This window comes from Theropithecus gelada, chromosome 12, assembly GCF_003255815.1.
Source record: "Theropithecus gelada isolate Dixy chromosome 12, Tgel_1.0, whole genome shotgun sequence".
Classification (NCBI taxonomy): domain Eukaryota; kingdom Metazoa; phylum Chordata; class Mammalia; order Primates; family Cercopithecidae; genus Theropithecus; species Theropithecus gelada.
Genome location: NC_037680.1, coordinates 31,851,534 through 31,872,818, shown reverse-complemented (window position 1 = coordinate 31,872,818; position 21,285 = coordinate 31,851,534). Strand labels below are relative to the sequence as shown.

Genomic DNA, 21,285 nt, shown 5'->3' with positions numbered 1-21,285 from the left:
CAAATTTTTAAAAGGATTTGAATTTTTAAATTCAAATTTTTAAAAGGATTTTAAGAGGATTTGGATAGACAATTATCCAAAGAAGATATACATACAAATAGCCAACAAGGACATGAAAAGCTGATGATGCTCAATGTCATTAGTTATATGGAAATGGAAATCAAAACCACAAGAGATACTACGCATCATACTCACTACTTGGATGGTTATAATTTAAAAAAAGAAAAAGAAAACAAGTGTTGGTGAGGATGTGGGGAAATCAGAGGTCTTTTTTTTTTTTTTTTTTTTTTTATTCCAGAAATAAAACCTTATGTTTATGGTCAGCTGGTTTTCAACAAGTGCTAAGACAATTCAATGGGTAAAGAATAGTCATTTCAACAGATGGTGCCATGACAAATGGATATTCACATGCAAAAGAATTAAGTTGGACCCCAACATCATACCATATAAAAAATTTTTTATTATTATTATTATTATTATCATACTTTAAGTTCCACAATGAGATACCATCTCACACCAGTTAGAATGGCAATCATTAAAAAGTCAGGAAACAACAGGTGCTGGAGAGGATGTGGAGAAATAGGAACACTTTTACACTGTTGGGATTGTAAACTAGTTCAACCATTATGGAAAACAGTATGGCGATTCCTCAAGGATCTAGAACTAGATGTACCATATGACCCAGCCATCCCATTACTGGGGATATACCCAAAGGATTATAAATCTTGCTGCTATAAAGACACAAGCACACGTATGTTCATTGCAGCACTATTCACAATAGCAAAGACTTGGAATCAACCCAAATGTCCATCACTGACAGACTGGATTAAGAAAATGTGGCACATATACACCATGGAATACTATGCAGCCATAAAAAAGGATGAGCTTGTGTCCTTTGTAGGGACATGGATGCAGCTGGAAACCATCATTCTTAGCAAACTATCACAAGAACAGAAAACCAAATACCGCATGTTCTCACTCATAGGTGGGAACTGAACAATGAGATCACTTGGACTCGGGAAGGGGAACATCACACACCGGGGCCTATCATGGGGAGGAGGGAGGGGGGAGGGATTGCATTGGGAGTTATACCTGATGTAAATGACGAGTTGATGGGTGCAGCACAGCAACATGGCACAAGTATACATATGTAACAAACCTGCACGTTATGCACATGTACCCAGAAGTCTTATACATCGCTGGTGGGAATGTAAAATGATACAGCTGCTGTAGGAAACAGTTTGGAGGTTTCTTAAACCCAACATATGACCCAACAATTCCACTCTAGGTATATATCCAAGAAAACTGAAAACAAGTTCACACAAAAACTTGTACCTCAGTGTTCATAGCAACATTATTCCTAATAGTCAAAAAGTAGAACTACCCAAATGTCTATCAACTGATGAATGGATAAAAAAATGGTATACCCATATGGAAAATAATTCAGCCTTAAAAAGGAATTAAGTACTGACATATGCCACAATGTGGATGAACCTTGAAAACAGTATGCTAAGTGAAAGGAGTAAACAAAAGAGAATACATTAAAAAAAAAAAATCTGTATGATTCCATTTATATGAAATGTCCAGAATAAGCAAATCCATAGACAAAAAGTAGACAATGGGTTTCCAGGGGATAGAGGGAGGGGGAAATGGTGGAGTGATTGCTAATGGGTATGGGGTTTTCATTTTGGAGTGACAGAAATGTTCTAGAATTAGAAAGCAGTGATGGTTGCTGAATATTGTTATTCAGTAGTTTTTAGTGAAAATATTAAAAACTACTGAATCATTTTAAAAGAGTAAAGTTTTACCCTATGTAAATTATATCTCAATGAAAAAAAAAACCACTTTACTGTCAGACATTAAAAGAGAACCTGGGCCAGGCGCGGTGGCTCACACCTGTAATCCCAGCACTTCACGAGGCCGAGGCAGGCATATCACGAGGTCAGGAGATCTAGACCATCCTGGCTAACACGGTGAAACCCCGTATCTACTAAAAATACAAACAATTAGCCAGGCATGGTGGCGGGCGCCTGTAGTCCCAGCTACTCAGGAGGCTGAGGCAGGAGAATGGTGTGAACCCGGGAGGTGGAGCTTACAGTGAGCCAAGATCGAGTCACTGCACTCCAGCCTGAGAGACAGAGCGAGACTCTGTCTAGGAAAAAAAAATAAAAAAAAAGAAAGAGGACCTGAATGAAGGGAGGTATCTATCATAACGTGGGAATACTCAACACTGTAAAGGTGTCAATTTCTTTCTTTCTTTTTTAAATAAACACCTATAAATTCAATGAGATCTCAGTAGTAGTTCAATAGGATTTTTCTTGGTAGAAAATTGACATTTTGTGTTCTCACTCACAGGTGGGAATTGAACAATGAGAACACTTGGACACAAGAAGGAGAACATCACACACCAGGGCCTGTTGTGGGGTGGGTGGAGGGGGGAGGGATAGCATTAGGAGATTTTCCTGATGTAAATAACGAGTTAATGGGTGCAGCACACCAACATGGCACATGTATACGTTTGTAACAAACCTGCATGTTGTGCACATGTACCCTAGAACTTAAATTAAAAAAAAAAAAAAGGAAATTGACATTTTGATACTCAGTTCACCGATACAATAAATGTGCAAAAAGAATAAATATTCTAAAAATTCAAATCATAACCTACAATCAAAGTAGTTTTAAAAAGAAGTAAACTGATGCAGAAATAAAAAAGACATTTGAATAGACTACAGACTACAGGATCTAAAAACAGATCTATGTTTCTGAGTGCATGTATGTGGGTGGTAGTGAGGAGATGTTTTACCAATAAGGCATTTTTAAGTCAGAGGAACAAAACCTACAATTATTTCTTTATAGGTTCTTTCCTCCTTATTCCTAAGAATCAGTTTTTTATTTAGCAGTATAGAAATAATCAAGATTCAGCTTATTTTCAAAAGAGGTGTCATATCTACATGGAGTAAAAAGAATGGTGGCTTCCTTTCAGTCTTCTGCTTTTATTTTTTTTGTTTTTGAGACAGGGTCTCACTCTGTTACCCAGGCGGGACTGCAGAGGCATGATCATGGCTCATTGCAGCCTCTACCTCTAGGGGCTCTGGTGATCCTCCCACTTCAGCCTCCCAAGTGACTGGTGAGGCAGGAGAAAAGGGTCTAGGGGCAGGGAATCCGAGGCCAGTCTGTGCTAACTTCCTAAAAGAGAAACACCAAGGTCTAGGGGCAGGGAATCTCAGGCCAATTTGTGATAATTTCCTAAAGTTCAGTCAAAGGGAAAACACCTGGGTCCAGGACAGGGAACCTAAAGCCAATTAATGCACACTTCTTAAAGCTAAACCGAAAGGAAAAACCCCATCTCCCCACGCCAGAGTAACAAAGGATCAAAGACTATTATTCTCCCTACAACCTTCCCGCTTCCACTACATCTCAGATGGAAAGGGCAAACGTCCTGCACAGGATGCCAATTCACCTCAGCCTTTAATTAGCAAAAGACCAAATCCTTCATCCAGATGAGAGGCAGCCAATAGGGACCTCAAAAGGAGTACTTAAAACCCTGAGAACTTTGTAACCAGACCCTTGAGCCGCTTACTCGGGCCCGATTCCACCCTGTGGAGCGCTTTCTCGCTTTAACAAATCCCTGCTGTTGCTGCTTCATTCATGCATTTTGTTCCTTTGTTACTTTGAGGGTTTTGTTCATTTCTTTGTTCAAAACGCCAAGGACCTGGACAACTCACTCAAGGCCTTCCTTCAAGTAACCCTGGCACTACAGGCATGCGCCACCAAACCTGGCTAATTTTTTGTAGAGATATGGTTTTGCCATGTTGCCCAGGCTTCGTTTCAGTTTTGTTCAGTTTCATCATGGAGTCTACTATGGATTCCAAAATGGTTCTTATTATTGCAAGTCATGACCTTTTATTTCCATACTCTGAAGCAGGAAAACACTGTTATGGTAACAGAAGGGTAGAGGGGTTTGAAAAGACTGAGTGGAGAATATGTAATTTTTGTTCATTGGTTCTTCTACAATTTCATGAAGAGAAACATAAGGGAAAGGAAAGGACCTAATCCCAGAAGAATAAGCCTGATCAGGAGAAGCAACTTACCTTTATTATGTAATTTAGATCAATAAAGCAAAATGACTATAATTTCTGAAATCCTGTGTAACAGTCTAACATGGTGATGGGAATATAAATTAATATAGTCATTATGGAAAACAGTATGAAGTTTCTAAAAAAGCTAAAAATGGAACTACCATATAATCCAGCAATTCCACTACTGGGTATTTATCCAAAAGAATGACAATCAGTATACTGAAGAGATACATGTACCCCACATTTACTGCAGCACCATTCACAATAGACAAGATATGGACTCAATCTAAGCATCCATCAACAGATGAATGGATAAAGAAAATGTGGTACATATACACAACAGAATACTATTCAGCCATTAAAAAGAATGAAATACTATAATTCCTGGCAACATGGATGAGTCTGGGGGACATTAAGTGAAATAAGTCAGGCATAAGAAGATAAATATCACAAGTTCTCACTCACATGTGGAAGCTTAAAAAAAAACGAGCTCATAGAAGTAAAAAGTAGAATTGTGGTTATTAGAGGCTGAGAACGGTGGTGGGGTAGTAGGGGAAGAAACAGCAGTGGGTGGGGTGGGGGAGGATAGCAGGAGGTTAGTTAATGGATACAAAATTACGATCAGACAGGAGGAATGATTTCTACTGTTCTATAGCACTTTAGAGTAAATATGGTTAACAGTAACTTACTGCATATTTTCAAAAAGCTTTAAGATTTTGAATGCTCACAATACAAAGAAATGATAAATGTTTTCAGTGACAGATACGTTAATTAGCCTGATTTGATCATTATACATTGTATAAAACTATCATTCATTCTGTATTCCACTAATGAATATGATTATTATGTATCAACTAAAAATAAAAAAAAAGTCAAGCATGGGAAAATTGATCAGATAAAAATTAAAAAATTTCCATTCAAGTAAAACTATAGCATTATTTATTATTAATACTGCCAAACTTCAAAAGTGGGTAGTGGATAAGATTGCATTACTGAATGAGGTAAAAGATAAAAACAAGAAAAAAAATCCCATGGTTTCAATGGCAACATAATAGAAATGTTGCACTTTGAAGACCTTCCATTTTACTTCAAAATTTACAAGGCTTATATATTTTTTGAAAATGGCATGACTATTTGTGGAGATGTTACTACAATTATTATTTGCATATATAAATGTGACAGGTTAAAACAAATTCACAAAGAAATTCTAAGTTGCTGACATTCTCTCCATATACTTAAATACACTGAATTTTCCTAAAACATTCCTTTGCTTAAAATGCTTTTGTGTTAACTGGATATAAAATGTAAACGAGCAGAGCAAACAATATTATTAACAAGGCTAAGTTTCCTTAATGATACAAGTTTTGATCCAGGTTTTAACAGGTACAGCAATGGACTGACAGACAAAAGAGGTATCATCATGTAAAGGGAAAATAAAAGAACCAGAAGTGGAACTCCAACTTAAGATTTCGTGCTTATCAGGAGAAAAACTGGATCAGATGAACCTAAGGTCACTTCTATTTCCTTCCTTCCTCCCTCCCTTTCTCTTTTTTTCTTTCTTTTCTTTTTCTTTTTTTTTTTTTTTTGATAGTCTTGCTCTGTCACCTGGTCTGGAGTGCAGCGGTGTGATCTTGGCTCACTACAACCTCCGCCTTTCAGGTTCAAACGATTCTCGTGCCTCAGCCTCCCAAGTAGCTGGGATCACAAGTGCAGGTGCCACCATGCCCAGCTAATTTTTGTATTTTTAGTAGAGATGGGGTTTCACCATGTTGGCCAGTCTGGTCTGGAACTCCTAACCTCAGGTGATCCACCCAGCACTCCCAAAGTGCTGGGATACAGATGTGAGCCACTGTGCCCGGTCTTAGTTCTACATTTCTGTAAGTATTCCAGGTAGCAAGAAATAATCCTAAAAAACACCTCAAAGAGATTATGTACAGTTTTTTACCTATTAAAACAGGTTATTGGTCAACATTACCTGTACTTAAAACTAGAACAATGATGCAGAGGATATAACTATATAAATATTTTAGTCCCAGAGAGTCAATTAAGGAAACCTATCTATGATGAAAATTAATGGATATAATTTAACCTGCTACTTCAACACTGTAAGACGTGACTGTTCATTTGACCATATGAAAGAATAAGTAGCAAAATAAATAGAGTACTCAATGGCAAAACCGGAATGTTTCTTCAAGTAAAAGTTAGGATTCCTAAATGTGGATTTTATTATGCTGAGATAAAGTTCTTTTATACTGCAAAACATTTCTGAAATAGAAATGAAAATAAATAAAAAATATTATTCAATAAGTCTAAAACGCAAGTGGAGATGTAGTTACAAAGAAAGGCTCATTACAACAGATCTACTTCCAAATCCTGAAAGATAAGCTATATAGAAGGTATGACCTTTTTCTGATTCTAGAGAATTCCTTTCAATAATAAAAAATTCTACAATGAAGTACTTATGTGGTCCCTGATAGTGGTTAAGAGTTCAAGCTCTATGATTAGATAAACACGGGTCTGAGTGCCAGCCTTGCCTCTTACAAGGAGTATGAAGAGAGCAACATTGTTTGACCTCTTTGCCCTTCAATTTCCTTCTCCACACAATGGAAACAAAAATAGAATCTACCCTTACAAAGCTGTTGTAAATACCAGGTGTCTGGCACATAGTAAATGATCAATACATCTTAGCTATATAGGAAAGAAACTTAGCTGCAGAAGAGATTTTTAAAAATTCTCCTGACATCGACTTAGATTCTCCCTTCCAAGTAAAACACCTAAACCTAAACTTGCTTTAAAACCAAAACAAAAACACAAACAATCGTAGTATAAAGGCAAACCCAGGAAGCAGATGGAAGAAAGAAATGGGAGAATTACAGGTCTCTCTCTCTCTCTCGTGTGTGTGTGTGTGTGTGTGTGTGTGTGTGTGTGTGTGTTTTCTGCTTGACATTACCCTCTTCCTACATAACAACTTCTCCTTTTATAATTCACTGGAGAACCCAGACTTCCATTATTTATATCTAGATTTTATTCTGTGGAAATATGTCTAGCAATATATTTACATTACTATTAAATAGTAACTTGCAAAGTGAATATATTATAAAACAATTATATTTTAATTATTTTCATTTTTCAGGAATGGAATACATTTAAAATATAAGATTCAAATGAATTCAATGACTTTGGCAATTTAAGTGGCTATATTCTTACATCTTGAAGCATAAATTAAAGTACTGAATAAGCAACTTCCAAAAATTCCAAATAAATTACCTTAAAAAGAAAAAGAGACAGAATAACAGAACTGAGCAGGTCTCTTGTCATGTTTCAGTTTGTTTAATTGTTTTTATGCTAGTTTTGGTTGATCTGAACTGAATCTCTATACCACAGTACTAAACACCAGACTCCACTCTGTTAGAATAATTGTTCCATGCCCTATTTATTCCTGTATTTTCTTTCCCTCGCAGGTATTCCCACATGTCAGAGATGCTTTTATGACAGAACTCTTGTAATTTAAAATAACAACTTCATTTCCAGCTGATATTGCTTTAAGCAGAAAGCTCTCTGTGCTTGCCAGCATAAGAAGTTATGTTAAAGGCTCATATATAGACCCAACTAGCTATTTGTTTCCGTGTCTGACTGGCTCAGAGGGAGAAGGCATGAGCAAGATGGTACTAATCTATTCCCCTTTCACACATCTGAGCTGCCTTTGATTTCTCATTCTGTCCCTAGCCCAGGAATCTCTAATTCCTGAAAGTTTTTAAGCTGTATATAAGCTTTGTTTGGAGTAACTACCAGTTAGTTCTTTATCTGGAATCAAAAGATCTTAACACTAAACCTGAAGCTTGAAAAACAAACAAACAAATAAAAACAAGCAACACTATATTTTATTAACTTAAAAAGCATTTCCTTTTTAGAAACATAAAACTACATTAACTTTATTGTATCCTTTTGTCCTAAAAATTACTTGTTAGAAATTGCTGAAGAGCAGACAAAGTTGTATGTATTTCAATGAACTTGACCATTGTTACTTAAGAAATCGGGGTTAGAATTTTAAAGAGAATGCTTCCCTAATTTCACCTCTTTGCTATGTCTCTCATTAAGGAAATAATAACACACATGACTTTGCCTCTTACTTTTTACTCTAAAGTTCTTTATAACTTCCTCAATTCCCTTTTCATTCACCAAGATTTACAGAATACTCGGTATCAGGTATTAAATTACATATGGGAGATACAGAAATGAGTAGGGCTGGATGCGGTGGCTCATGCCAGTAATCCCAACACCTTGGAAGGCTGAGGCAGGAGGATGGCTTGAGGTCAGGGGTTCCAGACCATCCTGAGCATATAGGGAGATTTTGTGTCTACAAAAAAAATTTTGGCCAGGCATGGTGGCTCACGCTTGCCATCCCAGCACTTTGGGAGGCCAAGGTGGGTGGATCACTTGAGGCCAGGAGTTTTGAGACCAGCCTGGTCAACACAGTGAAACTCCAACTCTACTAAAAATACAAAAACTTAGCTGGGTGTGGTGGCCTGTAATCCTAGCTCCTCTGGAGGCTGAGTCAGGAGAAGCGCTTGAACCCCAGGGGGCAGAAGTTGCAGTGAGCCAAGATCATGCCACTGCACTCCAGCCTGGGTGACAGAGTGAGACTATCTCAAACCAACAACAAAAAATAAAAATTAAAAAAAAAAAGAGAGAAAGGAGTAGGAGTCAGTACTGCCTTCGAAGATAACAGAATCTAGTGACATAGTAGACTCACTTTTGCAGGCAGTATTACTGGAACATAAAGGAGCCATTCAGCTTGCAGAAGGGGAGAAAAAATTTCAAGGAAGAGCTAATCCCTAAACTAAAATTGAATATGAGGGATTTAGTGTTCTAAACACCTAACAGTATGCCCAGAAGCAAGAGACAATGGAGAGTACAGGAATGTCAACAGTTTAATATGATCAGAATGAAAGACCTGGAAAGCCAGCTCTCTCCTCACTGGAGTTTAGTCATGGCTATACTATTCACAGGACTATTTTAACCTACCAGAAAATCTAATTCTCAATCTTTACAATGAAGACAATAATTCTTTTCATTAGTGTTCTTATAAAAACTAAATGAGATAATATTAACAAGTACTTCTTGGTTGGGCGTGGTGGCTCATGCCTGTAATCCCAGTGCCTTGGGAGACTAGGGCAGGAGGATTGCTTGAGCTCAGGAGTTCCAAGACTGGCCTGGGCAACTTAGTGAGACCCTATCTCTACAAAATAAAAATAAAAATAAAAGACTTAGCCAGGCATAGCAGCACTCGCCTGTAGTCCCAGCTACTTGGGAGGTGGAGGCAGCAGGGTTGCTTGAGCCCAGGCACTTGAGGCTACAGTGAGCCATGATTGTGCCACTCTGCACTTCAGCCTAGGGCAACAAAGCAAGACCCTGTCTCAAAAAAAAAAAAAAAAATCTCAGGATAAATAACAATTATCCAAGAAAAGATAACTGGCAACTTGTGGTAGTCCATGGTCACACTTCTAGCTCAAAAAACCTTAAGAAAAGAAAACCTCTGACACTCTATCTGCTTTATCATCAGACATATCTGTTGCTTTAGTAAACTTACACTTATTGCCTATGGGGTACCATTGTTTTTACTCCATTTTAGAGATGAGGAAGTTATAGCTTGGATACACTAACTGACTTGTTCAAATGTCCTTCTGCTAGGGTAGGGCTGGATTTGGAAGCTACGTCTCCTGACTTCAATACCCTTTTTAATTGTATCAAGCTGCCTCTGGTAATTTATAGGTTATTAAACAAAAAGGGTTCCAAGTACAAAACTGGCAAGCACTGTCTCTCAAGTATTTCTTATCAGTATTGCTCTGGGCATAGGGATACTTGTGCCTTTTCAGCTACTCATTTATAACACTGTAAATAGCACAAGCAAGAGCAGTCTGGCAAGGTGGCTCATGCCTGTAATCCCAGCACTTTGGGAGGCCGAAGAAGGTGGATCACTTGAACCCAGGAGTTTGAGACCAGCTTGGGCAACATGGCGAAACCCCGTCTCTATAAAAAATACAGTACAAAAATTAGCCAGATGTGGTGGCGCATGTCTGTGGTCCCAGCTACTCAGGAGTCTGAGGTGGGAGGATCGCTTCAGCTCAGGAAGCAAAGGTTGTAGTCAGCCAAGATCATGCCACTGCAATCTAGCCTGGGCAACAAAGTGAGAACCTGTCTTTAAAAAAAAAAAAAAAAAAAAAGCTACAAAGCAAACACTTATTAGCTGTATCACTTTATGAAAACAAAACCAATAGTTAATACAATTTCTTAGAGGATTTTGTTACATCTATGTACATCTCCATTCAGAACAGTAATGAAATATATCTTACAAGATATGCATGTACTTTAACCCTTTACTTCAAGAAGTTGCAGTGCAATGCCATCAATATATTCATTAATAGTGACAGCACTGTAACTGATGGCTCTGAATACTCCCCAGATAACGAGATTTCATGATACTCAAGTATCAAGGCCAAGTTCCTGATCCATCTCTTTTGTCAGTAGCTTTTCTCTCCTACTGCAATTAGCCATCTGACATCTGTTTCATTAGTTCATGGCAATAAAGAATCTGATTTGACAAAGAGGCAGCTCTCCAGAATCTGTTATCAAAGTAGTAGAGTCACTTCATTGTGCTCAATGTTAAATCTAGTCTGCGTGGAAAAGAAATTTCTAATTTGAATACTAACTAACCCACTGTTTTTGATCTCCAAGGCTTATATATCTGCCCGTCAAGAACCTGTAACACTTGTATATTATTTTATGCTAAAGATGTCCACAGATACTTATTTCCAAGGAGGAAAAGTCAATGCTTATATTTAGTTATGAGGATAGGCTAACTGTATTAAAGAAAATCGAGTGCTGCTGGAAATTTCAAATTTCAAGCAATTCAAGCAAAAATCAACTTGTTCCCTTTTCTTGAATTGCATATTATGATTTAACTGTTTTATTTGTTCTCTATCTTCGTAACCCCCTCAATGTGAAGAAGTCAGAGAAAACTCTAATAATAATGTTTTAAAGACCCAAATTAATGTTGAATAGAAAAGTAATATTATAATACAGGATGCCAATCCTGAATCCTGAATGTTCCAGGAAATTCGCGTGTCAAAGTATTTTACTATCTGTTGCTCCCTACTACAGTTAACAACATGCTCTCACACACAAATGTTAGCATCTAATTACATACAGAACACTTTACATAGAAAGTAACACATGTAAAAGATTAACAGATCACGTTACTCTCTAAAATAGTTAATAAAAACAATTTACCAAAAATTAATTCAAACTAAAATTAACTTGTTCCCTTTTCTTTCTCACTTATAATTTATTTTGCAGATTCCAGATTGCATTGTAAGGCAATACAATTTTTTTAAACAAGGATGCACATAATGTTACATTAAATAAAAATTAAATTAAAAGCATATTTTCTAAAATTGAGTGTATGGTATTTATCAAATGTTATTTGTGGTTGGAAGAAGAAGAAATAGACGGTAATTCATAGTGATCAGACAATAAAGACTGATAGCATGAGGAAGGTAGCAGATACCCTTTGATTTGTATATTGACTGTGAAATAATGCAAACTGCCAATCTAATGTCATGGATTATATTTTAAGCAGGCATTTGTGAAAAAAAGACACCACTCTTTACCTTGGCATATGCCTAGAAATCATGATATAACACTAGTAACTGTGAAGTTTCCCTGCATTTTGACCATGAACTCTGTATCAAATAAGTCATACAGGGTTATTTGATAAACACAACCAATAATACATCGAAAGAGGAGATACCAAACTTCAAACTTCTCTAAAAATGTAAGAGTAAATTTATGCTGACTTCTATAAAATAGACATTCAACAGTGTCTTCCAATCTGCCTAGGAAATGCACAAATGTAATTATTCAAAGGACACCTGAAGAACAAATACTGTAACTTAAAACTGAGTCTAGTTATAATAAAAATATAATAATTTTGCTTGACTTCTAATAATTCAAAATGACTATCTGTGAGATGACTTTGAAGGCTTTGGTCTCTTTTAAAAGCTATGTAGGAAAATTTTAAATGATGCCTTTAAAAAAAACATTTTTAGCATAAACATAGATATTTAAGGTCATTAAACTGAACAAAGAGTTGTACTCAAGGTAGAGATTTATTTTCTTTTTCTTTCTTTTTTTTTTTTGAGACAGAGTCTCGCTCTGTTGCCCAGGCTGGAGTGCAGTGGCCGGATCTCAGCTCACTGCAAGCTCCGCCTCCTGGGTTTACGCCATTCTCCTGCCTCAGCCTCCTGAGTAGCTGGGACTACAGGCGCCCACCACCACGCCTGGCTAGTTTTTTTGTATTTTTTTTTTAAGTAGAGACGGGGTTTCACCGTGTTAGCCAGGATGGTCTCGATCTCCTGACCTCGTGATCCGCCCGCCTCGGCCTCCCAAAGTGCTGGGATTACAGGCTTGAGCCACCGCGCCCGGCCGAGCTTTATTTTCAAAACAATTCAGTCTATGCCTCAAAAAGACTCATATTCAGTTATAAGATTCAGGATAAGAAATCTCTTAGCATAGAAGTCAATTGAAGATTTAAGAACTGAGACATGCGCCAAAAACTACAATGCTGTGACTACAAGACATGTTATTTCTATAGCATATCTCAAAAGAGAGAGAAAATCATTTAAAATCAGTTTCTCACTAGATGATTCAACAATCCAAGCTTTGGATTCAGATATCCAATTCACCAGAAATCTTACCTTTATATACCTTTGATCAGCATAAGCTTGTAATTTGAAATTTTCAGCAGTACTTTATTTCCATTTACAGAGTTGGCCTATGTTCATAACTTTAAACACAAGCATTGATTTTTTTTTCCTCCTTGGAAAGAAATATCTGTGGATATCTTTAGCATAAAATAATAGACCTATTAAGGAGCTTCCTTGGCATAGTAACTCCCATCACAATGATTTCAGCTACAGAAATCATTACATGCTAGGGGTGCTTGCCACTGTATTCTGTATACTTAGGTTATGCAAATTAACTAGATTTAAAATTAATAAACCAAGTTTACTTGCCAAGAATGACTTATTTTGGAATCCCCAGGTTGTTTTGTATTCCTACAATGTTAATGTCCTACTGTGAAGGTTCAGTATGTGCTGTTAAATTTGACGTTTGATCAAAATTGTGAACGTTTTTTCATGTCAGCAATAAGACGCATCACTCATGTTATCATTTTTCCACTAAACTTACTACTATAGAGTAACATTTCTATCCTAGATGTGACATTTATTACCAGAGTGGTTTTTATTTCTAGCATACTGAATAACTATGAACCTGCAGCTACATACTTTCACCACTAGATGAAGCTTGAGCATAGGTGATGTGAAATGTGGAGTGCAGTCTTAAAGTGGAATACAGGTACTACGAGAAGACAATGGAGAAGACAGAGAAAGTTTGATGTTAAGAACAGATTTTGATTTAGCAATATTGTGGGGGCAAAACTGCCACATAGCAAAAGCTCAGAATGCCTGTTAATCGTCAATAAAATGATGCTATTTCAATTAGTGAAATTCCTCTTACTGATGATTAATTTCATAATGCAGAGGAGATAAGTTAGCTAGTACGGTGAATAAAAATAAACACAGAGTCAGTTGCAAACTATGTTACTTGCAAATTACTTGACTTTGTGCAAGTGGCTTAAACTTCTGAGACTTGATTTCTTTATTAAAAAATGGAAACACCAGACTAATAGTAAAACCTAAGAGATGGGTGGCTTAGGAGGGCATTAGTTCCCCCATAATGTTTAATAGGACTCTCTTAAAACATCCCTAGAAATCCTAGAATGTTAGCTTAAAAGGTATACTTGTTCAGGAAAACACACTGTAAGGCACAGCTAGTATCCACAACTAATATTTTCCCAATCAAAAGGACTTAAAAGTTCTGCTGCCACTGGCCAAGCCTAGAACAATCCCCAAAGTTCTTTTTTTTTTTTTTTAAAGAGCGTATCTTGCTCTGTCACCGAGGCTAGAATGCAGTGGCATGATCATAGCTCACTGCAGCCTTGAACTCCTGGGATCAAACAATCCTGCCTCAATCTCTGAGTGGCTAGGAATACAGGCGCATTTCACCACACCTGGATAATTAAAAAAATTTTTTGTAGAGGCAGTGTCTCACTATGTTGCCCAGGATGGTCTCAAAGATCTAGGCTCAAGCCATCCTCCCACCTTGGCCTACCAGAGTGCTGGGATTACAGGCATGAGCCACCATGCCCAGCCCATGATTCTTTAAAGTTCTAGCTTTTCCTTGTATGCAGTATTTTTCCATGGGTAGGTAACATAGTGAGATGCATTAACTCCTGAAAACTATAATTAAAGCTGATAACCAAAATGTTAAATACTGACTATACATACACTGTTATATTTGTCTCTTGGAAATCACTCACAAAACCCAGACAATGAACAAGGAAAAGTGATGAGAAATGAACTGGAGATGTTGAGTAGGTAGTGTAGAAGAAGCAGGATAATGAATTATAACATAGTCAAAAATGGGAATGCCTATTTAGATATTCCCCAAAATCTAAACTTACTGCCTCTGCCTCTTGTTCTTTAACACTGTTAACAAACCTTTAATAACAACCAAGACAAGACTTTCTTTTTTTTTTTTTTTTTTTTTTTTTTTGAGACGGAGTCTCGCTCTGTCGCCCAGGCCGGAGTGCAGTGGCCGGATCTCAGCTCACTGCAAGCTCCGCCTCCCGGGTTCACCTCCCGGGTTCACGCCATTCTCCGGCCTCAGCCTCCGGAGTAGCTGGGACTACAGGCGCCCGCCATCTCGCCCGGCTATTTTTTGTATTTCTTAGTAGAGACGGGGTTTCACTGTGTTCGCCAGGATGGTCTCGATCTCCTGACCTCGTGATCCGCCCATCTCGGCCTCCCAAAGTGCTGGGATTACAGGCTTGAGCCACCGCGCCCGGCCAAGACAAGACTTTCTATCCAGTCTACTGGATTAAATACACAAAGAAAAGGACAGCTTACTAATTGACAAGTTTATATATGTGATATTGCAGTATATCTTTTAACTTAGCAAAGTGGAATACATGGAACCATCTTTCCAAAAAACATACCTGTTGAAGTCCATTAACTACCTATCCGGAAATATATCTTGCAAAGTTCTCTATCTTGTATTTCCTAAACATCTTGTGCTTATGTAAAAGTGAAAGTTGCTGAGATTTATCTAATAAATATATAACAGTAAACATAAAAAGATTTTAATATAAGAAAATGCTTTTATTTCTAATCTCAACCTCTTCTTATGAATTATTGATCCAAACTGATGATTTCATTAAATATGTCACCTAATATTTACTAAACAGTAATGAATGTTACTTTTATTCTTCCTCTGAGGGGTTTGTTTCTAGGGAAACACAATTGATAGTCACAGTAAATATGGTCTTCTCAAATGGTTTTCCCACTTCAACTATTCTGTTTAAAAAAACAAAACAAAACCAAACCCAGGTACTTAAGTCTGCAGAGATAGCAAAAGACTACTATTTTAACAAACCAGTTAGATATGATTTATTTTACTCTCTTACAAAAAACTATATACATTGTGATCCCAATTTCGATTTTTAAAATATGCCTAAAGAATGGAAAAATATACATTAAAATGTCAGCAGTAATTTTCCTTATTTCCATTTTTCTTTTTCTTTTTTTGGAATTTTCAACAAAGAATGTGAATTACTTTTATATAATTAGAAAAAATGCTTTCATTAATATTATTGCTTATTTTAGGTGAGAAAACACATAACCTGTCACAAAGATATTTTTATAAAAGCATAATGTTGCACATTGATAAAATATATCAATTTGATTTCAAAGAAAATATTAAGTCTGAAGATTTCAACTTTTTCAAAATGCGGAGTTGTTTCCCTGTACAAGGACTCACTCTACTGGTGACATAGAGAATATATTTAATCTGACATTTCTGAAGTAACTGCATATTTTCCATAAACACTAGAGGGCAGGGTTTTGACGATAAAACTCAACTTCGTTTGTATTTGTGTGTGTGTAAATATTTCACTTATATTTGGGTATATATATAATTTATATTTGTATATACGTACACATTATTTTGTACAAATACAAAACGTATATACACATTATTTTGCATAATAAACTCTTGGGCTCAAGCAATCCTTTTGCCTCAGCTTCCCAGTAGCCAGTACTACATAATGAATATATATATATATATATATATATATATATATATATATACACACACACACACACACACACATTATTTTGTATTTATACATATTTATGTGTATATATATTCTGTATTTATATGCAAATATATACACATATACAAACACAAATATAAATACACATCTTTTATATTTTGTATTTATAGAAATGAATGTGTATATTTTGTATTTATTTATATTTTGTATTCATTTGTGCATAAACATATATTTTGTATACGTTTCAAAACCATTTTCAGAGATTAATAAGTACATAATCTAAGGCTCTAATATGACACCATTTCATATTAAAACTGGATCCACTAGGCTGGGTGCAGTGGCTCATGCCTGTAATCCCAGCACTTTGAGAGGTCAAGGTGGGCAGGCTGCTTGAACTCAGGGGTTTGGGACCAGCCGGGGCACATGGCAAAATCCTGCCTCTATAAAAACGCAAAAATTATTTGGCATGGTGACATGCCTAGAGTTCCAGCTCATTAGGGGAGGAGGCAGGAGGATCACTTGAGCCTGGGAGGTGGAGGCTGCAATGAGCTGAGATCGCGCCACTGTACTCCAGCCTGGATAACAGAACCAGACCAGACCTTGTCTCAAAAAACCCAAAAACAAAAAAACATAATTACTAACTGATATGGTTTGGCTGTGTCCCCACCCAAATCTCATCCTGAACTGCAGTTCCCATAATCCCCACATGCCATGGGAGGGAGCTGGTGGAAGGTAACTGAATCATGGGGGTGGTTACTCCCATGTGGCTGTTCCACTAATAGTATGTGAGTCTCTTGAGACCTGATGGTTTCATAAAGGGCAGTTCCCCTGCACATGCTCTCTTGCCTGCTGCCACGTAAGATGTGCCTTTGCTCCTCCTTCATCTTTTGCCATGATTATGAGGCTTCCCCCTCCATATGGAACTGTGAGTCAATTAAACCTCTTTCCTTTATAAATACCCAGTCTCAGGTATATCTTTATTAGCAGTGTGAGAACAGATTAATACAGTAAATTGGTACTGGTAGAGTGGCGTGCTGCTGTAAACATACCTGAAAATGTGAAAGCGACGTTGGAACTAGGTAACAGGGAGAGGCTGGAATAGTTTGGAGGGTGCAGAAGACAAGAAAATGTGGGAAAGTTTGCAACCTCCTAGAGACCTGTTGAATAGCTTTGACCAAAATGCTGATACTGATATGGACAATGAAGTCCAGATTGAGGTGGTCTCCAACAGAGATGAAGAACTTATTGGGAACTGGAACAGAAAAGATGATTTCTGGCCGGGCGCGGTGGCTCAAGCCTGTAATCCCAGCACTTTGGGAGGCCGAGATGGGCGGATCACGAGGTCAGGAGATCGAGACCATCCTGGCTAACACGGTGAAACCCCATCTCTACTAAAAAAATACAAAAAACTAGCCGGGCGCGGTGGCAGGCGCCTGTAGTCCCAGCTACTCAGGAGGCTGAGGCAGGAGAATGGCGTGAACCTGGGAGGCGGAGCTTGCAGTGAGCTGAGATCCGGCCACTGCACTCCAGCCTGGGCGACTGAGCGAGACTCTGTCTCACAAAAAAAAAAAAAAAAAAAAGAAAAAGAAAAGATGATTTCTGCTATGCTTTAGCAAAGAGACTGGGAGCATTTTGCCCCTGCCCTAGAGATGTATGGAACTTTGAACTTGAGAGATGATTCAGGGTATCTGGTGGAAGAAATTTCAAAGCAGCAAAGTGCTTAAGAGTTGACTTGGGTGCTCTTAAAACCATTCAGTTTTGGCTGGGCGCGGTGGCTCACGCCTATAATCCCAGCACTTTGGGAGGCCGAGATGGGTGGATCACGAGGTCAGGAGATCAAGACCATCCTGGCTAACATGGTGAAACCCTGTCTCTACCAAGAATACAAGAAGAATTAGCTGGGCATGGTGGTGGGTGCCCATAGTCCCAGCTTCTCAGGAGGCTGAGGCAGGAGAATGGCATGAACCTGGGAGGTGGAGCTTGCAGTGAGCCAAGATCGTGCCACTGCACTCCAGCCTGGATGACACAGCGAGACTCTGTCTCAAAAACAAAAAAAGCATTCAGTTTTATTCATTCACAAAGACATGGTTTGGAATTGGAACTTACGTTTAAAAGGGAGCAAAGCATAAAATCTCGGAAAATTTGCAGCCTGACAATGTGACAGAAAAGAAAAAACAATTTTCTGAGGTGAAATTCAAGCCAGCTACAGCAATTTGCAGAAATAATGAGGAGCCAAATGTTAATTGCCAAGACAATGGGGAAAATGTCTCCAGGACATGTCAGAGGTCTTCATGGCAGCCCTTCCCATCACAAGCTGGGAGGCCTAGGAGAAAAAAATGGTTTCACAGGCCTTGCTGCTTTGTGCAGTCTCAGGAGTTGGTACCCTGTGTCCCAGGTGTGGCTAAAAGGGGTCAATGTACGTCCCAGGCTGTTGCTTCAAAGGGTGTAAACCCCACGCCTTGGTGGCTTACATGTGTTGTTGGGACTGCAGGTGCACAGAAGTCAAGAACTGAGGTTTGGGAACTTCCACCTATGTTTCAGAGGATGTATGGAAATGCCTAGATGTTCACGTAGAGGTGTGCTGCAGGGGTGGAGCCCTCATGGAGAACCTCTTTGCTAGGCAGTGCAGAAGGGAAATGTGGGGTGGGAGCTCCCACACAAAGTCTCCACTGGGGCACTACCAAGTGGAGATGTGAGAAGAGGGCCACCAGAATGGTAGATCCACTGACAGCTTGTACCATGTGCCTGGAAAAGCTGCAGACTCTCAATGCCAGCCTGTGAAAGCAGCCAGGAGGGAGACTGTACCCTGCAAAGCCACAGGGGCGGAGCTGTCCAACATCATGGAAACCAAACTCTTGCTTCAGTATGACCTGGATGTGAGATATGCAGTCAAAGGAGATCATTTTGGAGCTTTAAGATTTGACTACCCTACTGAATTTCGGACTTGCATGGGCCTGTAGCCCCTTCGTTTTGGCCAATTTCTCCCATTTGGAATGGGTGTATTTATAATGCTTGAACCGCCACTGCATCTTGGAAGTAATTAACTTGCTTTTGATTTTACAGGTTCATAGGCAGAAAGGACTTTCCTTGTCTCAGATGAGACTTTGGACTGTGGACTTACGAGTTAATGCTGAAATCTGGGGGACTGTTGGGAAGGCATGATTGGTTTTGAAAGGTGAGGACATGAGATTTGGGAGGGGTCAGGGGCATAATAACATGGTTTGGCTGTGGCCCACCCAAATCTCATCTTGAATTGCAGTTCCCATAATTCCCATGTGTTGTGGGAGGGACCCTGTGGGAGGTAATTAAATTATGGGGGTGGTTACCCCCATGATGCTGTTCTCATAATAGTGAGTGAGTCTCACAAGATCTGACAGTTTTATAAAGAGCAGTTCCCCTGCACATCGTCTCTTGCCTGCCATCATTTAAGGTGTGCCTTTGTTCCTCCTTGGCCTTCCACCACAATTGTGAGGCCTCCCCAGCCATGTGGAACTGTGAGTCAATTAAAACTCTTTCTTTTATAAATTACCCAGTCTTGGGTATGTCTTTATTAGACAGCATGAGAACAGACTAATACACTAATAAATACATTGAAAATTGAGGCCTTTTACTAAATTGATTCTAATTTAATACAAAATGCAAAGATAATTTTTTAAAAAATTAACTGTTAAATGCCCTCAGAATAGCAGATCTTTAAGAGAACACTAAAACCTTCTCTAACCCCAAAGGCTTCTTACATTTACAAGGTTAATGAATCGTGATGGTGGTAAAAGAGAAGGTGAAAGGGAAAATGATACTCCAGGAAGAGAGAACAGCAAGAGTAAAATCATGACATCTCAAAATTGCATAGTTTATGTGCGGGATGTCAAGCTAATCTGGTATGTGACTACAATATAGGGTGCAGTAAGGAAATAGCTGAGGTTGGAAAAGTAGGGTAGAGTCATTTGGGGAAGGACTGTTCTGCTATACTTAAGAGTTGGACTTTATTCTAAAGGCAATAGGAAAGCTACTGGCTTTTAACCAACAGAGGGCTAGATCTCTTTTTGTTAACGGAAATACAGCAGTTCAGTTATACCTTGGTATCCACTGGGAGATTGGTTCCAGGATTCCCACAAATACCAAAATCCATGGATGTTCAAGTCCCTTATATAAAATGGCATGGCAGTTGCCTATAGCATATGCACATCCTCCCCTCTACTTTAAATCATCTCTAGATTACTTATAATGCCTAATACAAAGTAAATGCTGTGTAAATAGTTGTTATACTGTTTTTTATGTGTATTACTTTTTATTGTTGTATTTTAATTTTTTTTCCCAAATATTTTTTATCCATGGTTGGTTGAATCAAAGGATGTGGAGCCCATGGATACAGAGGGCTGACTGTATATAGGGTGAATTAGAAGAGTGAAAACTTAAGAGGAAAGAAGGCCAAGAAATCAAGTATACTAGCCTTAAATAGTACAAAAACAGTGAAAATGCTAACAGGAAGCTTTCTAACGACATTTAAAAAGTCAGGAAGGAATGGACTTCATGAATGGACAAATATAATGAATAAGAATTTCAAGCCCTGGTGAGTGAAATGGGTGGATACTGATGGCTTCAAAGCAAAGACTAGAGTTTTAATCACTCTAAGTGCAAAATGCTTTCTGAAATCCAGGTAGCAAGGTCTATTAAACAGCAAGAAATGTGTGGCTAGAATTCAGGGAAGTGAGATATAAACATAAGGAAAAAATATGATTTCTTTTTGGTGATTTTTGAAATGAGTCTCATTACCTTAGACTTATACCTGTTATTAAAGTAAACTTCTAATTGAGTGGTACCCATGTAAACTACGGGATGGCATTGTAATGTTAGGCTTAACTCTTAGTCAATTTAGATTATTATTTATCCACCTCAAAAACACAGAACTAAAATTTGTTGGAAAGCATATGATTTTATGTTTCATATACAGATAGGGATTAAAACATTAAA

At 38.1% G+C, this 21,285-nt stretch overlaps 1 protein-coding gene across 2 annotated transcripts in view; it reads right to left on the bottom strand.

Moving 5' to 3' along the window:
• ARL6IP6 (ADP ribosylation factor like GTPase 6 interacting protein 6) overlaps positions 1-21,285 on the bottom strand; it is a 45,410-nt gene that overhangs the window by 4,977 nt on the left and 19,148 nt on the right. The gene's annotated exons all lie outside the window — the stretch shown is intronic.